Source organism: Gopherus flavomarginatus, chromosome 7 (genome assembly GCF_025201925.1).
Source record: "Gopherus flavomarginatus isolate rGopFla2 chromosome 7, rGopFla2.mat.asm, whole genome shotgun sequence".
NCBI classification, from domain to species: domain Eukaryota; kingdom Metazoa; phylum Chordata; order Testudines; family Testudinidae; genus Gopherus; species Gopherus flavomarginatus.
In genome coordinates, this window is record NC_066623.1 from 116,073,535 (window position 1) to 116,090,417 (window position 16,883).

At 53.5% G+C, this 16,883-nt stretch overlaps 1 protein-coding gene across 15 annotated transcripts in view; it reads right to left on the reverse strand.

Moving 5' to 3' along the window:
• Window positions 1–16,883, reverse strand: part of PTPRF (protein tyrosine phosphatase receptor type F) — a 628,470-nt gene that overhangs the window by 136,500 nt on the left and 475,087 nt on the right. The gene's annotated exons all lie outside the window — the stretch shown is intronic.

The window sequence follows — 16,883 nt, forward strand, 5'->3', positions numbered from 1 at the left end:
GAAAGCATCACAATGCTGGACTGCTGAAAGCACAGATGCAATAGATTGGAAAGGAAAGGCCAGTTCGGGGTGCTGCTGCCATATGGTCACAGGCAGGCTTGGCTGAATACGTTAGGTGACCTGTGCTGAAAAACTGACGAAGCTCCAGAACAAGCATTCAGCAAACAAGTGCAGGACAGAGTTCATTTACTCACTTCTGCGGCAAGACGTACTGTACTCTCCCAAGCCTGAACAGCACTAAAAAAGGACACGCTTCCACGGGAAGAGAGAGCCAGGAAAACATGAAGGATCCTTAAAAGCACTAAAAGTTCAATTATTTTCAGCAGGCCCCTATTTTCTCTAGTTTGAGAGCAGAACTTCAGCAAACTGTCTCCTCGCCTGCTAATCTGACCCTTCCACTCACTGGAACATTTCAAACCTACCAGGCCCCACAGTTCCCCCAAAGTCCCACAAGATTGTGACCCCACCATACTTCCAGTTTTACATTCCTTTCACTGGGATCCCACCCTCCCCATATTTTACCTACTGTCAGAGAAGCACTAATAGGAAGCTATTTTGATTGTCTCTTTTATTTTAAAGTTCCACATTTGCAGGACAAACTAGGACCATTTGGTGAATAATCTTAAACATCCTTTCCTAAGATCTCAGGAGAATCCCCAAGACACTTCCCGCCTGTTTGTACATCAAGATTCTACAGCACAAGGGAACATCTGCTGTAAACAAAACAACCCACTAGAATGTAGCCTCTGTGTTTGGATGCGAGGGGCAGCCAGGGCTTTCTAACGGGAAAAAGCTACTGAGGCTTATTAAGAGCATAAGCCACATTTTGTCTCCCAGTCTGGCCTCCCTAGAAACCTCTTGCGTACCAGCAAACATAGGAGGTTTTTTGAAAGGTATCACTGAAAACGAGTTCTTTTTTTTTTTATTTGCACTCCATTGATTTTCAGAGACAAAAGGCATGCATGCATACAGAGCTTAAACAGAAAGGCACCAGAGCCAGCATTCAATAACAAGCAACAACAGCACTGACACAACCACAACACATATTGCACCTTAGCTCACAGGAGATACACCACAGTATAGTGTGGCATAGACTAAACTGCGAAGGGAGATACAAAAACAGTGGTAAACAATTAAATTCCCTTGGCGCACAGCCAGATGTCCTTAAAGTCCAGCACCTTGCTATCTGCCATGTGAAAGCAGATGTTCAGTTTGGGGAGGTTGACACCCCAAAGGGCTTTAATTTAATACCACACTGAATATTCAGTCTTTGCTGGATTGTTTAAGTGTTTACACAGAACACGCTAAGCAAAATATCACGTAATTAACTTGATCCAAAGAATGCATGGAGATTTAGCATGAAACTATCACTAAGGCTGCGAGTTTGTCACAGAAAGTCACGGATTCCATGACTTTCCGTGACCGCTGTGACTTCTGCAGCGGCTGGTGTGCTTAGCCTGGGGACAGCTCAGGCAGCCCCTGTACCAGCTGCACTGGCAGCTGCTGGGGCAGTCTCAGGCCACCCTGGCAGCAGCAGAGTTTGGGTGTGGGAGTGGGCAGAGGGTTGGGGTAGGGGATGGGGTGAAGAGGGCTCTGGGTGGCGCTTACCTGGGTGGCTCCCTGGAAGCAGGGACATCCCCCTTTCTCAGCTCCTAGGCAGAGGCGTGACCAGGCAGCTCTGCATGCTGCCTCCACCAGCAGTTTCTGGCCAATGGGAGCTATGAAGCTGGTGAGTGGGGTGGGGGCAGCTCGCAGAGCTGCCTGGCAAACCTGTCTTATGAAAGGAGACTCAAAGAGCTTGGCTTGTTTAGCCTAATCAAAAGAAGGCTGAGGGGAGATATGATTGCTCTGTATAAATATATCAGAGGGATAAATACCAGGGAGGGAGAGGAATTATTTAAGCTCAGTACCAATGTGGACACAAGAAAAGACGGTTACTCACCTTTGTAACTGCTGTTCTTCGAGATGTGTTGCTCACATCCATTCCAGTTAGGTGTGCGCGCCGCGCGTGCACGTTCGTCGGAAACTTTTTACCCTAGCAACTCCAGTGGGCCGGCAGGTCGCCCCCTGGAGTGGCGCCGCCATGGCGCTCGATATATACCCCTGCCGGCCCACCCGCTCCTCAGTTCCTTCTTGCCGGCTACTCTGACAGTGGGAAAGGAGGGCGGGTGTGGAATGGATGTGAGCAACACATCTCGAAGAACAACAGTTACAAAAGTGAGTAACCGTCTTTTCTTCTTCGAGTGATTGCTCATATCCATTCCAGTTAGGTGAATCCCAAGCCATACCTAGGCGGTGGGGTCGGAGTGAGAAGTCGCAGCCTGGAGCACTGCAGATCCGAAGGCCGCATCCTCTCTTGACTGCTGGACCAGGGCGTAGTGGGAAGCAAAGGTGTGGACTGATGACCAGGTCGCTGCCCGACAGATTTCCTGGATGGGCACACGGGCGAGGAAAGCCAGCGACGATGCCTGGGCCCTGGTAGAATGCGCAGTCACACGGCCCGTAGGAACGTGGGCCAAGTCATAGCAGGTCCTGATACAGGACGTTACCCATGAGGATAACCTCTGCGAGGAGATAGGAAGCCCCTTCATGCGGTCCGCTACCGCCACGAAAAGTTGGGGGGATTTGCGGAACGGTTTGGTCCTCTCCACATAGAACGCGAGAGCCCTACGGACATCAAGCGAGTGGAGCTGCTGCTCCCTGCCTGAAGAGTGAGGTTTCGGGAAAAAAACCGGGAGGAATATCTCTTGGTTGATGTGGAAGGTCGAGACCACCTTGGGGAGAAAGGCAGGGTGTGGCCTCAGCTGCACCTTATCTTTGTGGAAGACTGTATACGGGGGGTCTACCACAAGAGCCCGGAGTTCCGACACCCGCCTAGCTGAGGTGATAGCTACTAAAAAGGCAGTCTTCCAAGAGAGATAGAGTAGGGAGCAAGTAGCTAACAGCTCAAAGGGGGGCCCCATGAGCCGAGACAACACTAGGTTCAGATCCCAGGTTGGAGCAGGGAGTCGGACGTTAGGGTATAAACGTTCCAGCCCTTTCAGGAATCTAGACACCGTCGGGTGAGAAAAAACAGAGCGGCCATCCCCACCGGGGTGAAAGGTGGAGATAGCTGCCAGGTGGACCCGCAACGACGATATCGCCAGACCCTGTTGTTTGAGGGACCAAACATAGTCTAAGATATTGGCCACCGAAACTTTCATAGGGCGGAGACCTTTCTCCACGCACCAACAGGAGAAACGCTTCCACTTGGCCGAGTATGTCGCTCTAGTGGAAGGCTTCCTGCTGCCCAAAAGTACCTCCCGTACCGGGGTGGAGCAGCGCAGTTCAGAACCGGTCAGCCACGCAGGAACCACGCCGCTAGGTGTAGCGACTGCAGGTCCGGGTGACAGAGAGTCCCGTGTTCCTGGGTAATCAGGTCCGGGTGAAGGGGCAGGGGAACTGGGTCGGCTATGGCCAGGTCCAGCAGCATGGGGTACCAACGTTGCCTGGGCCACGCCGGGGCTACCATGATCACGCGAGCCCTGTCCCTGTGCACCTTCAGAAGGACCCTGTGGACCAGTGGGAACAGGGGAAACGCGTAGTACAAGTGGGTCGTCCACGGAATAAGGAAGGCATCCGCTATAGACCCGGGCTCCCTGCCCTGAAAGGAGCAGAACGCCTGGCATTTCCTGTTCCCCCCGGACGCGAAGAGGTCCACACGGGGACAACCCCACCTCTGGAAGATTGAGAGGGTGACGTCCGGGCGAAGGGACCACTCGTGTGAGAGGAAGGATCTGCTCAGGCGGTCCGCCAGCGTGTTCCGTACTCCGGGGAGGAAGGAAGCCGTGAGGTGAATGGAGTGGGCTACACAAAAGTCCCAGAGTCGCATCGCCTCGTGACATAGGGGAGAGGATCTGGTGCCGCCCTGCTTGTTGATATAGTACATGGTCGTCGTGTTGTCGGTAAACACCGCAACACAACGACCTTGAAGCTGGTGACAGAACGTTTGACAAGCAAGGCGGACCGCTCTCAACTCCCGCATGTTGATGTGCATCCTCACCTCCTGCGGGGACCACAGGCCCTGCGTTCTCAGGGTTCCCAGGTGGGCCCCCCAGCCGAGATCTGAGGCATCCGTTGTCAGGGACACTGAGGGCTGAGGAGGGTGGAAAGGGAGCCCCGCACACACTACGGACTGGTCTAGCCACCAGCCGAGAGAATCTAACACCCCCTGGGGGATTGTGATCAGCATGTCTAGCGGCTGCCTTGCCGGCCGGTAATGTTCGATGAGCCACAACTGGAGGGGCCTCATGCGGAGCCGAGCGTAACCGGTCACAAACGTGCATGCTGCCATGTGGCCTAACAGGGTTAGACATGTCCGTACTGATGTCAAGGGGGCTGCCCGTAATCGCTGAACGATCGCCGACAATGCCTGGAACCTCGGTAACGGCAGAAGAGCCCTGGCCACGGTGGCGTCCAGGACGGCCCCGATGAACTCCACCCTCTGCGTGGGGATCAGGGTGGACTTGTCCATGTTGATCATGAGGCCCAAGGTAGCAAACAGGCCGGTGATCACGCGGACGTGGCTGCAAACTTGCAGTTCCGACGTGCCCCGAATTAACCAATCGTCTAGGTAAGGGAACACGTGGATACGACTGCGCCGAAGATGTGCCACAACGACTGCCATGCATTTTGTAAATACCCTCGGGGCCGCAGAAAGGCCAAATGGGAGGACTGCAAATTGGTAGTGAAGGGGGCCCACCACGAAACGAAGGAAATGTCTGTGGTGTGGCCAAATGGCGATGTGAAAATAAGCGTCCTGCATGTCGAGGGCGGCGTACCAGTCTCCCGGATCCAGGGATGGGATAATGGTCCCCAGGGATACCATGCGGAACTTCAACTTCACCAGGTATTTGTTGAGCTCTCGCAGGTCGAGGATAGGCCTGAGGCCTCCCTTGGCCTTGGGGATCAGAAAGTAGCGGGAATAAAACCCCTTGCCTTTCTCGTTTTCCGGAACCGCCTCTATAGCTCCTTTGTTGAGGAGCGTCTGTACCTCCTGTCGAAGGAATTGCTCGTGAGAGGGGTCCCTGAAGAGGGACGAGGAAGGGGGGCGGGAAGGAGGAAACGATGTAAACTACAGGCGGTATCCCGTCTGCACCGTACGCAAGACCCAGCGGTCCGATGTTATTTGGTCCACGCCGGAAGGAAAAACGAAAGGCGGTTGGAAAACGGGGGGGAAGGATCCATGGGGGAAACTGTTACTGCGCCCTCGGGCGCACCTTCAAAACGAAGGCTTGGGTCCAGGCGGGGGCTTAGAGGAGCTTTGATTCTGCCCCCCTTGGTTCCCCGAATGCCTACGCCTTCCATTCCTGCCACGGCGCCTATTGAGGTCCTGCCGTTGGCGGAACTGGGGATATGGCCTGCGCTGCTGCTGCTGCTGTGGCCGGAAGGGTCTGCGCTGCGTTCCCGGCGTGTGCATCCCTAGGGAGCGCATAATGACCCGATTGTCCTTGAGACTCTTAAGTCTGGGGTCTGTCTTTTCCGAAAACAGGCCCTGGCCTTCGAACGGGAGGTCCTGGATGGTATGTTGGAGCTCCGGTGGAAGGCCAGAGACCTGCAACCAGGAGATACGGCGCATCGTTACCCCTGAGGCGAGGGTGCGGGCAGCCGAGTCTGCAGCGTCTAAAGAAGCTTGCAACGATGTTCGTGCAACCTTCTTGCCCTCGTCTAGAATGGCCGCAAATTCTTGGCGGGCGTCTTGTGGCAGCAGCTCTTTAAATTTGTCCGCTGCCACCCACGAGTTGAACGCGTATCTACTGAGCAGGGCTTGTTGGTTCGAAACCCTGAGCTGCAGGGCCCCAGCCGAGTAGACTTTGCGCCCAAGGAGGTCCATACGTCTGGCCTCCCTGGATTTGGGGGCTGGAGCTTCCTGCCCATGACGCTCCCTGTCGTTCACCGACTGCACCACCAGGGAACACGGTGTCGGGTGGACATGGAGGTACTCGTAGCCTTTGGAGGGGGCCATGTACTTCCTCTCGACGCCCCTCGCCGTAGGGGGGATGGAGGCCGGTGACTGCCAGATTGTATTGGCATTGGCCTGGATCGTCCTAATGAAGGGTAGGGCGACCCTGGTGGGAGCATCAGACGAGAGGATGGTGACAATCGGGTCCTCGATCTCAGAGACCTCCTCGGCTTGCAGGCTCAGATTCTGAGCTACTCGCCTAAGGAGGTCTTGGTGCGCCCTGAGATCCAGCGGGGGAGGGCTACTGGAGGAGGTGCCAGCCACCGCTTCATCAGGGGAGGAGGATGAGGAGACCCCCGGCAAGAAAGTGTCCAATGGGGGGTCTCCCTCGGCCCTCGCCTCTGTCTCAGGAGCCAGAGCGGAGTCTTGCTGCTTGGACCCTTCCTCTCCATCCGGGGAGGGAGGGGGGCGAGACAAAGAAGCTTCCGGCACCCTGTGCTCCGCCGTCGCAGGCCTAGCAGGAAGCTGTTGGGGGCCCTGGGCTTGATGGTATGCCCAGGGGGTCCAAAACCCCCACTGCTGCGGACCTTGGTCCTGTTGCGGCGGGTCTTGGAAAAGTGCCGCCTGCCTGTCGGTGCCCAGCGCATACCCGCTGTCTGTCTGTGAAGACACTGATGGCTGCCTAGAAGGTCATGGCGGGGCCGACCCCGGCTGGTAAGGGTCTGCGCGGGTCGGCACCGAAGATCTTCTCGGTGCCGGGGATCGGTACCGGGAGTCATAGCGGTGCCGGGATCGGGACCGGGACCGGGTTCTGTCTCGGTGCCGGGATCTGGACCGGTACCGGCCGCTGCTTCGGTGCCGGGATCGGGACCGGGACCTTCCACCGACGCGGTGCCGGGAGGTCGACCGGGACCGGGACCTGCCACCAGCTCGGTGCCGGGAGGTCGACCGGTGCGGCGAGTGACGGCGGGACTGGCTCCTGGAGTCACGGTGCCGGTATCGGCGGCTGGAGTCAGACCGCGACCGTCTGGAGGTCGATCGGTGCCGCGAGTGCGACCGGTACCGCCGAGGGGAGCGGTGCCGGGACTGCGAGCGGCGGTGGGATCTTGATCGGCCGTGGCGTTGGGACCTGGATCGCGAGCGCGAGTCCCGAGACGGTGCCGACATCATGGGCTTGCCTCTAGATGCGACCCGCACCGGAGGTACCGGGGGTGGCAGCTGAGTAGACTCCGTTAAGGCGATAAGGTCCCGTGCCGAGGCGAAGGTCTCCGGCGTGGATGGGACCAATAGCTCAACCCCAGATCTTATGGGGGAGCTTGGCGGCACCGGACTCGACGGACCCGCCGGGCCCGGAGTCGACGGTGCCGGCGGCGCCGCGGCCGATGTCGATGCCAGGCGCTCCAATCGGGTCTGCCTGGCTGGAGTAGCAGACGCTGACGGTCTCGGCTCTGCACCCGGTGCCGGAGAAGGTCGGTGCCGGGGAGTCTTCCCGGTGCCGGTGCGATCCGGTGCCGGCGCCGAGATCACGGCCTGCGAAGCCGCCGGGTCAAGTGCCGCCTCCATGAGGAGAGTCCTGAGTCTCTGGTCTCTCTCCTTTTTTGTCCTGGGCTTAAAAGCCTTGCAGATGCGGCACTTGTCCGATCTGTGCGATTCCCCCAGGCACTTCAGGCACGCGTCGTGGGGGTCGCTGGTAGGCATAGGCTTCTTACAGGCCGCACACTGCTTAAAGCCCGGCGAACCAGGCATAAGCCCGGTGCCGGGTGCCGGGAAGGGCTACAGCCCCCGGCGAACAACTATCTACAATACTATTTTACACCTAATTACTTAACTAACTACACTTAACGATCTAACTAACAACTATAACAATAACGATAGTTAACAAGGAGAGCTAGGGACGTGGAGGACAGCTATGCCGCGCTCCACAGTTCCAACGACCGACACGGCGGTAAGAAGGAACTGAGGAGCGGGTGGGCCGGCAGGGGTATATATCGAGCGCCATGGCGGCGCCACTCCAGGGGGCGACCTGCCGGCCCACTGGAGTTGCTAGGGTAAAAAGTTTCCGACGAACGTGCACGCGCGGCGCGCACACCTAACTGGAATGGATGTGAGCAATCACTCGAAGAAGAACAAGTGGATATAAACTGGCCATCAGGAAGTTTAGACTTGAAATTAGATGAAGGTTTCTAACCATCAGAGGAGTGAAGTTCTGGAGCAGTCTCCCAAGGGGAAAAGTGGGGGTAAAGACACATCTGGCTTCAAGACTAAGCTTGATCAGTTTATGGAGGGGATGGTATGATGGGATAGTCTAATTTTGGCAATTAATTCGTCTTTGACTACTATCGGTAAATATGCCCAATGGCCTGTGATGGGATGTTAGATGAGGTGGAATCTGAGTTACTGCAGAGAATTCTTTCCTGGGTGTCTAGCTGCTGAGTCTTGCCCACATGCTCAGGGTTTAGCTGATCACCATATTTGGGGTCAGGAAGGAATTTTCCTCCAGGGCAGATTGGCAGAGGCCCTGGGCGGTTTTCGCCTTCCTCTGCAGCATGGGGCACGGGTCACTTGCTGGAAGATTCTCTGCACCCTGAAGTCTTTAAACCATGATTTGAGGACTTCAAAGGCTCAGATACAGGTTTGATACAGGAATGGGTGGGTGAGATTCTGTGGCCTGCATCGTGCAGGAGGTCAGACTAGATGATCGTAATGGTCCCTTCTGACCTTTAAGTCTATGATTCTATGACTCAATGCCTCCACGTAGGAGTTGAGTGAGGGGGATATCCCCCAGGTAAGCACCACATCACCCCATCCTGTGCCCCAAGCCACACCCAAACACTGCTGCTGCTGGGGTGGGGGAGATGTGGAGCCCCACCAACCCTCCCTCCCCCTGCAGCACCAGTTTGGGTCCTGGGCTGCACATCACTGCCCGCTCCCACTCCAGCACCAAAGGGGGGTCCCGGGCTGTTGCTGTCTCCCTCCAGCACCAGCAAGGGTCCCAGGCCACGCTCTCCACCAGCACCTGGGCTGTTCCCCCTCCCCTCCAGCACCCGTGGCACCCCCAGGAACCCCTCCCCCCAATATTTAGTCAGGGATATATAGTAGAAATCATGGACAGGTCATGGGCCATGATTTTTTGTTTACTGCCCCTGACCTGTCTGTGACTTTTACTAAAAATACCCGTGACTAAAACAGCCTTAACTATCACCAAATCAAAAGCAAGCATTTGTGCAAGAGAGTCCCTTGTTATCTGCAGTGATCCCTGCCCATAGGCACATGGGACAAAGGAATCTTCCACACAAGTTCAATATTGATTCCAGTTGTCTGAGTCAGACCTACACATGGGGCACTGACCTGTGCATCTTTGGTGCATGACTAAATCAAAGATGGGGAAAGGATTTTGTGATAAAGCACAGACAGGAAACGATGTTAGGCTCCATCCGTAACTTCATGGGGTACAAGAGAGACCGATCTAGGACCATGCTATAGGAATGGGAGACGGTGATCTGGGTGAGAGGAAAATGCTGGGGCCCTCCCCACACTAGCAGTTTAAAAATAATTTTCTTGGGGTTTAAAGAGCCCCACAGTATCACACTCTTAGCATCCACCACACAACAATACAGGATCCAAGGATCGCGCTTTCTGCCCGTTGGTCGGAAGGCTGGACATTCCAATGCCCACAGGAAGGCACAAAGGGCCAGACCCCTCAGCACCACAAGCTTTCCCAGGGCTGGGATGGGCGGGTACTGGAAAAGTCCCACACAGTGCGGGCTCACGCTCTCAATGCCATGCACACCACTGGAGAGACACAAGGCTTCCAAGTGGTAAGTCCAAACCCACACAGGATTAGCCTGGTCCTGTGGCAATCAGATGCAGAGCGAGTGTAAGTGTATGTGTGCAGGAGCATGTCTTTAGGGAGCAAAAATCTGAACCCAAGAGCTGAGTGGTAAAATGCCCAGGGACATCTAAGGACAGAGCTCTCCTTGGGCCCTTCCAGGAGAGCCCAGTACCTCCTGCTCACCTCCATTTATCGGTGAGATTGTCGTAGCCCCCAAAGGGCCACGCTGTACGGGGCTTAAATATAAGGGGCAAGTGACAGCTTCTGCAGGCGTGGGGGATGGTCTTAGGGCATCAGTTGCACATATCAACCTCCCAGTGGGTCAGGGAGGGATTCTGGCCTCTTCGGTAGCCTCAGAGCCTGTCAGATGCTCTGCCGGGTGGATACCCCCCCATACATGCTGAGAAGTGCTGCTGCTGGGTGAGTCTGGGCTGCACAGCAGGGCAGGGCACAAGCACTGACTCAAGCTTACCCACTAAACAACACTCAGCAAGCGATGCCGGGCTCATTCATCTCTGTTGAGGGGGATTTTGAAATATCCCCTGCTCAGAGCTCTGTAAGCAGAGAGACGAGCTCACAGCTGCGCCCACCTTGTCCCCCTCGGGTGACCATCTAATCTAGGTTTAATTACTGAACCCAGCCATCGCTGGGCTCCTTTTAACTCTCATTATCTGCGCTGACCACTCTGAGGGCTTGTCTACACATGCAGTTACTCCGGAATAGTTGCTGCTCTTTAAATTCACACCTTACTTTAATCTGAATTAATCTTCAAGTGTGGACAAGCCCGAAATCATTCTCCTTTCCTTGGGATTCAGATATTTGAAAACAGAGAAGGTGGGAGCTATGAGGCAAGTTGCCGCCAGGCTGGTAGCCCGCCTCAGGGCCACATCAAGCCTAGACCTGGCACCACTGCCCTTTTTAACACACACTTGCCAGCTAAAGCACAATCTAACTTTCACCTCCCATTCCACCAGTAACAGCAGGAAGAAGGGAGGGAGAATCAAAGCCAGGTGCTTTTCCAATTAAAAGGCGAAACTTCAACCAGCATGGGAGCAGGCTGAGCTCTTTCTGACAGCAGGAATTGCCACCCCTAGGCGAGAACTGGGAGTGCCCTGCTCACATGCAGAGGGCCAGACAGTATGCCCAGGGGATGGCTGCAGGCTCACTTTAGGCCGCTTGCCTTTCTGAGGTTCAGCTACTGAAACATCACCCCTCTTCTGGCACCCTCATTGTGCTTTCCCTTTCCCCCAAGCAGGAGCAATGAAGAGGGATCTTGCTTCTTGCTCCTACCCTTTGTCCAAAGCAGCTGTTCTGCCCTTTCTTCTCAGGGCCCGCCATCACTGTGCTCCTTCACCAGCTTGCGCAGCAATGACTTTTCTCGTGGCGACTGGCATCGGACACATGCCCCCTTGTCCCATCTGCTGCACCTGCTCCAAGAATCAGCTGGAGTGAAGGCCTGGGACATGTAATCAATCCCAAATGTCAGTCTTACAGGACCACAGGGATCAGCTCCAAAGTGCAGCCGTAAACACGTGCATAACAGCCACCGACATAGGGGGACAGCAGGAGTCCATGGTGAATACAGCAGTTGGCAGCAGAATCCTGAGGAGTCAGCCTGGTGAGCTTTCCAGGGTCAACGCTATCTGTCACAGAGAACTGACACTGTGGGGCCTGCTCTCTCACTGGTGAGATTTACGTGCCTAACACTCAACTATTACTGGCCATCCTTAGCTGCGTGCAAATCTGTTAGGGAGAAGAAATACACTATGGTGTGGTGAGAGCCTTTACACGCACGTTGTAAAGCCACGAGTCTGCTTTGCAGGCCATCACAAACAGGACCAATAAAACCTTTATGCCACAACAGCTGGGAATTTGTTTGTGACAACGTATTTCTCAGAAAGACTAGTTTAGAGGAAACGATAGCGAAAACTGTAAACATTTTTATGGGCATTATTCTTCATATCCCTCAGCCTGTAAAGTCAGGCCCTCTTAGTGCCATAAGTCCAATTGCTCGCGCTGCAGAGGGAGAGCAAAAATGATGCCCAATATATTTTGAAAATAACAAAAAATTGTCTAAAGTACCTTTTCTATATGTTCCATTCTAACTGTAAGGTTAAATCTCGCACAATCCATCAAAAGCTTTATACCCCTGGAAAGGCACATTCTCGGCTCATTCCGAGTGAGATACTGGGCCATCAACCTGTCACTGTGCTAGAAATACAGTATCCTATAGCGCCCCTCATCTCAGTCTCTCTCAGTCCAGTAAGAATGAATAACATCCAAAGCTGCTTTGTGCTTTCACATCTGGCAGCTGTTTGAAGTTGCTCAGAGGTCTGGAGAGCTAGACACAGGCTTGGTGGAAATGAAATTAGGGGCAGAATGCAGATGGAGTGAGGGTGGTGGTGCATTTTTGACCACCTGGGCATCAGCACCGCACAGAGAGGGCGGTACATACATAGAACGAATGGGCTGGAGCTCTCTCCAAGCTGAAATCATTTATTCTTAAAGGGATCCCGAGGAGAGGCCTGTGCTATCCTGGGTATGTCACTCTGTTCTCTCTTGGCATTTCAGAGACATGTTAGGAGACAGCACGGTCTACTGATGAACCTTTACGACAGTTCTGTACTTGATACGATCAGGATCACTTTCTACATTTCACAAGCCTCCTAAACACCCTCAGAGGCATTGAAACACAGTAGCAAATGAAAAATATCAGTGACAGTAAGATGGTCATTTATAAAGCCGTGAGTGGCAGGTAATATTAACTAATGGAAGAGGCAGGCTAACAAGGCTCCAATGCACAATCCACTCCGGTGCCTCTGCTTGCTGAACAAACAGCCCACACTCCCCCGGCACAGTCTACAGAGCTGCTGCTCAATTAACGCAAGACAATCAAAAGCAACCGAGCAATTCTGGGGCCCAGCAGAGGGGCATCATTTTCTGTGACAAGAAGCAGCACTGAGGTAGGTTTATTCAGGTTGAACAAATCTACACCAAAAGCTTGTTATTAATAGCTCTGAGAAGAGTCTTCCTTTATGGGTTTGTATTTTCCCCAGACGTCCATGTCAACACACAGCAGAGAAGTGCAATTTAAAGCCAAGCTCTCTGAAAGCTCCCATTGCCCGCATGAAAGCCTGCGTGGGGAGTGGCTGGGAGGAAGGAGAGTAACCAGTGCCAAGTCTCACGCAGCTCAATGAACGCCCAAAACACTGGCACCATCTTGCTACCTGCCTGAGTGAAACTAATGTACTTTAAAGACAACAAAGTATTACTGACTGGGATGGCAAGTATCAACAGCTCCAAACATGTTACGCAGTTACAGAAAACCTCGGCATCGACGGGTTTCAATGACAAACTCACCGACGTCCTGTGGCGTCACTCCAAAAATGTCATGCTGAGACTGCTGTTTAAAAACTTCATTTTAACTGAAAAAACCCAAACCAAGCCCTTGAGAGATCTCCTCCAGGCGAAGCACATGAAACGCCAGGTCATAGCTGAAAGTAAACAAAGCAGTTGGTACCTCTTCAAAATCTCACACAGCAGCAGCGAACCATTCCTAAAAGAAAGAGTCTGAGTCATGCGAAGCAAGGGAGGAGGAAATTTAAGGAAAATCCAAGAGGATACTAGACGGGCCACATGGTATAAGAAAATAATCTCTTAAGAAGAGCCCAGCCTTAGATGTGTTGTGGGTGGGATCTCAGCTAGTGATTATGATTCTATGAAACAGCAAAGAAAAAGAGAGCACTCCTTAAAGTGCCAGGAAAGGAAGCTACTATTAACCGTGCCCTTTAATCACTGGGTGTCAATCATCTCAATTTACAAGCCATGGATACTATCTCACCAACACAAATGGACATTCCTGCCAGGGACTGTTTATCACAAGGGTGAGCAAACTTTTTGGCCCAAGGGCCACATCTGGGTTAGAAATTGTATGGCGGGCCATGAACACTCACAAACTTGGGGTTGGGGTGCAGGAGGGGGTGAGGGTTCTGGCTGGGGGTTGGTGCTCCAGGGTGGGGCCAGAAATGAGGAATTCAGGGTGCAGAAAGGGGCTCCACGCTGGGGCAGGGGTGAGGACTCGACTGGGGATGCAGGCTCTGGAGTTGGGCTGGGGAGGAGGGGTTTGGGGTGCAGGGGGGGTGCTCCGCGCTGGGACTGAGGGATTTGGAGGGCGATCAAGGCTGGGGTAGGGGTTTGGGGCACGGGGGGAGGAGGAGGGCTCCGGCTGGGGGTGCAGGCTCTGGGGTGGGGCTGAGCGGTTGGGGGTGTAGGAGGGTGCTCCGGGCTGGGACCGAGGGGTTTGGAGGGCAGGAGGGGGATCAGGGCTGGGGGTTGGCGTGCAGGGGCGGCGGTGGCTCAGGGGTGGAGGTTCCAGGCAGCGCTTACCTCAAGCAGCTCCCGGAAGTAGCGGCATGTCCCCCTCTCCAGCTCCTATGCGGAGGCACGGCCAGGGGCTCTGCTGCACACTGCTCTGTCCGCAGGTGCCACCCCTGCAGTTCCCATACAATGGGAGCTGCTGGGGCGGCGCTTGTGGCGGACGCAGCGTGCAGAGCGGAGCCCCCTGGCTGCCCCTTAGAGGTTTTTAAGGCCCGGTTTGACAAAGCCCTGGCTGGGATGGTTTAGTTGGGAATTGGTCCTGCTTTGAGCAGGGGGTGGGACTAGATACCTCCTGAGGTCCCTTCCAACCCAGATATTCTATAATTCTAAGTATAGGAGGTGTAGGGGAGACATGCCGCTGCTTCTGGGAGCTGTGTGGAGTGGCCCTCCGACCCCGCTCCCTGGCTGGAGGACTGGAGTGGGGCAAGCCTCAGACCCCACTCCCCAGCGGGAGCTTGAGGGGCAGATTAAAACAGCTGGCAGTCCGGATTTGGCCCACGGGTCGTAGTTTGCCCACCCCTGGTTTATCATAGAATGAAGCAATGCCTGCCCTACAGTGAAGCAGGAACTCTAATGGATGAACATAGGTGGTAGGAACATCTCCATTCTAACCCCAGCTCTGTCACCGTTTCAATGTGTGACCTTCAGCAAGTCAAATCATTTTGTGCCTCAGTTTCCCCAACTGCATAATGGTAGCCTAGCAAACAGAGGTGCTGTAAGGGTTAATGTTGGCATAGCATTCTCCAAAGGCAACATGCTACATAAATGCTAAGAAAAATTACTAAGCCAAAGAGGAAGTTCCCCAATCCAAACAAACTGGGATAGCCCAGAGTATGCTAGGCTTGACCACTGACAACATAGCCCCCACGCAGTTCCTCTTTCCCCATCGCCCACGGAAATCTCCTTGAGTTTCTAACACCCCACACCAGATGAAGAGAGAGGGCCAGAAACTCTCACACTGATGGCAGAAAACAAAGGCTGAAACAGACAGGTTGAAGTAAAAAGAATTTCTCAAAGACTATGCTCAAATCTCATCCCAAAAAGCCATCCAAAGTAGTAACCTACTTAATCAATGCTGGAAAGATCACATGCATTCAGGAAGCCTCTCAAACAGCCTGGATCTGCTCTGCCTATACACACCAGTGTTCCCAGAGCTCACTGCACTCTCTTGTCAGGAGTCTTGATGCAAGACTTGTGAATCCAACCCAGGCCCTTCCTGATTCATGAAAGAATCATGAGCAACTGGTGCCATTCCTGACTGAAATAGCCAGGGCAGGAGTCTTCCCTTCCTTGTTCAAACATACAACAGTGCAACTGACACTAAAGAAACTCACCGTGGATACATCCATTCTAGCCATATATTACCCAGCATCAAACCCTTATTCCTGAGCAAATTCACAGAGACGAGCAAGTTCATGCATTCGACGAAGTGGGTATTCACCCACGAAAGCTCATGCTCCAAAACGTCTGTTAGTCTATAAGGTGCCACAGGACTCTCTGCCGCTTTCGCAGAGAATGAGACTCAGCACAATCTGGATTCAGGCCAGGACACGAGGTAGAATTAGCTTTAGTGCTACTGATGAAGGATCTCCTTGTGTCAAAGAGAACAGACATCCATTCTCAACCTCCTGGACTACCTCCAAGACGGACCAGTACTTGGATGAGGTCTGCTCATGGATGAAGAACAGCTGACACTGACCTTGAGCAAAACAGAGATGGTGCTTGTGGGCAGAGGAAAGTATTTGGAAGAATTTGCAACCCTGGTGCAGTTTCCTTTGGTTGCAAGTTCACATCCTCAGTTTTTCAGTTCAGACCACAGCCTAGGTGCACTCTTGGGACCCCTGACTGACACTGAGCTCTCACATAGCAATATATGAGAGTAATGGTTCTATTATCTCCGGCTGGCAAGGAGACTCCATCCCATCCTGGCGGATAATGACCTGGACTCTTACTCACGCCTTCGTCACCTCTCAGCTGGACCACAGCAACACACTATACTTTGGCGTGAAGTCTTCAGCACTTAGAAAGCTCCAACTAGCACAGAATACTCAGCAACATGGACTCCTATAGTCACATCAAATCTATTTTCCACTCCCTGCACTGGCTTCTCATAGAAGTCTCAGGACTTATCGTCAAAGTACTCAGCGGCCTAGGCCCAGGGTATTAAAAGAGACTTAAATTCCGGGATGAAGAGAGTGGTTGGCAGCTCTGCTCCTCAGGCAGAATAGGACTTTCTGTCACAGGGGTAAAGCTTGTCTGTGCAGGAAACAGAGCTTTCTTGGGGGCCAATTTGAGAGTGTGCAGCAAATTCCTCCAGGAACTAAGGATGACCTCAAACCTCCCCACCACCTGCCCAAACGCCAGGTGCACCTCTCTGACCTGCCTTCTCTAAAACAAGCAAAGAGCAGTGTTTACATTTTTTTTTTTAAAACAGCAACTGAAAAGCAAGGACCTACAAAAACAAACCACTGCACTGCACACACCCCTCTTCCCGTGGAAATGGATAAGAGAAAGAATGTACCACACATATTAGATGCTAGGTGTGCCATTTAATGCAGTACTGGAAAGTACTCTGATATGGTTGGTGATGAGGGTACTATAAGAATTACTGTAAGCACAGGACAAAGTATAAAACAGTGAAAAATGGTAAGAGTGGATGAGGAGAGGCTCAAACAAAGTAAAACAGAAAGGCTTTAAAATTCCCTGAAGTGGCTACGGAACATGACTGAGAAA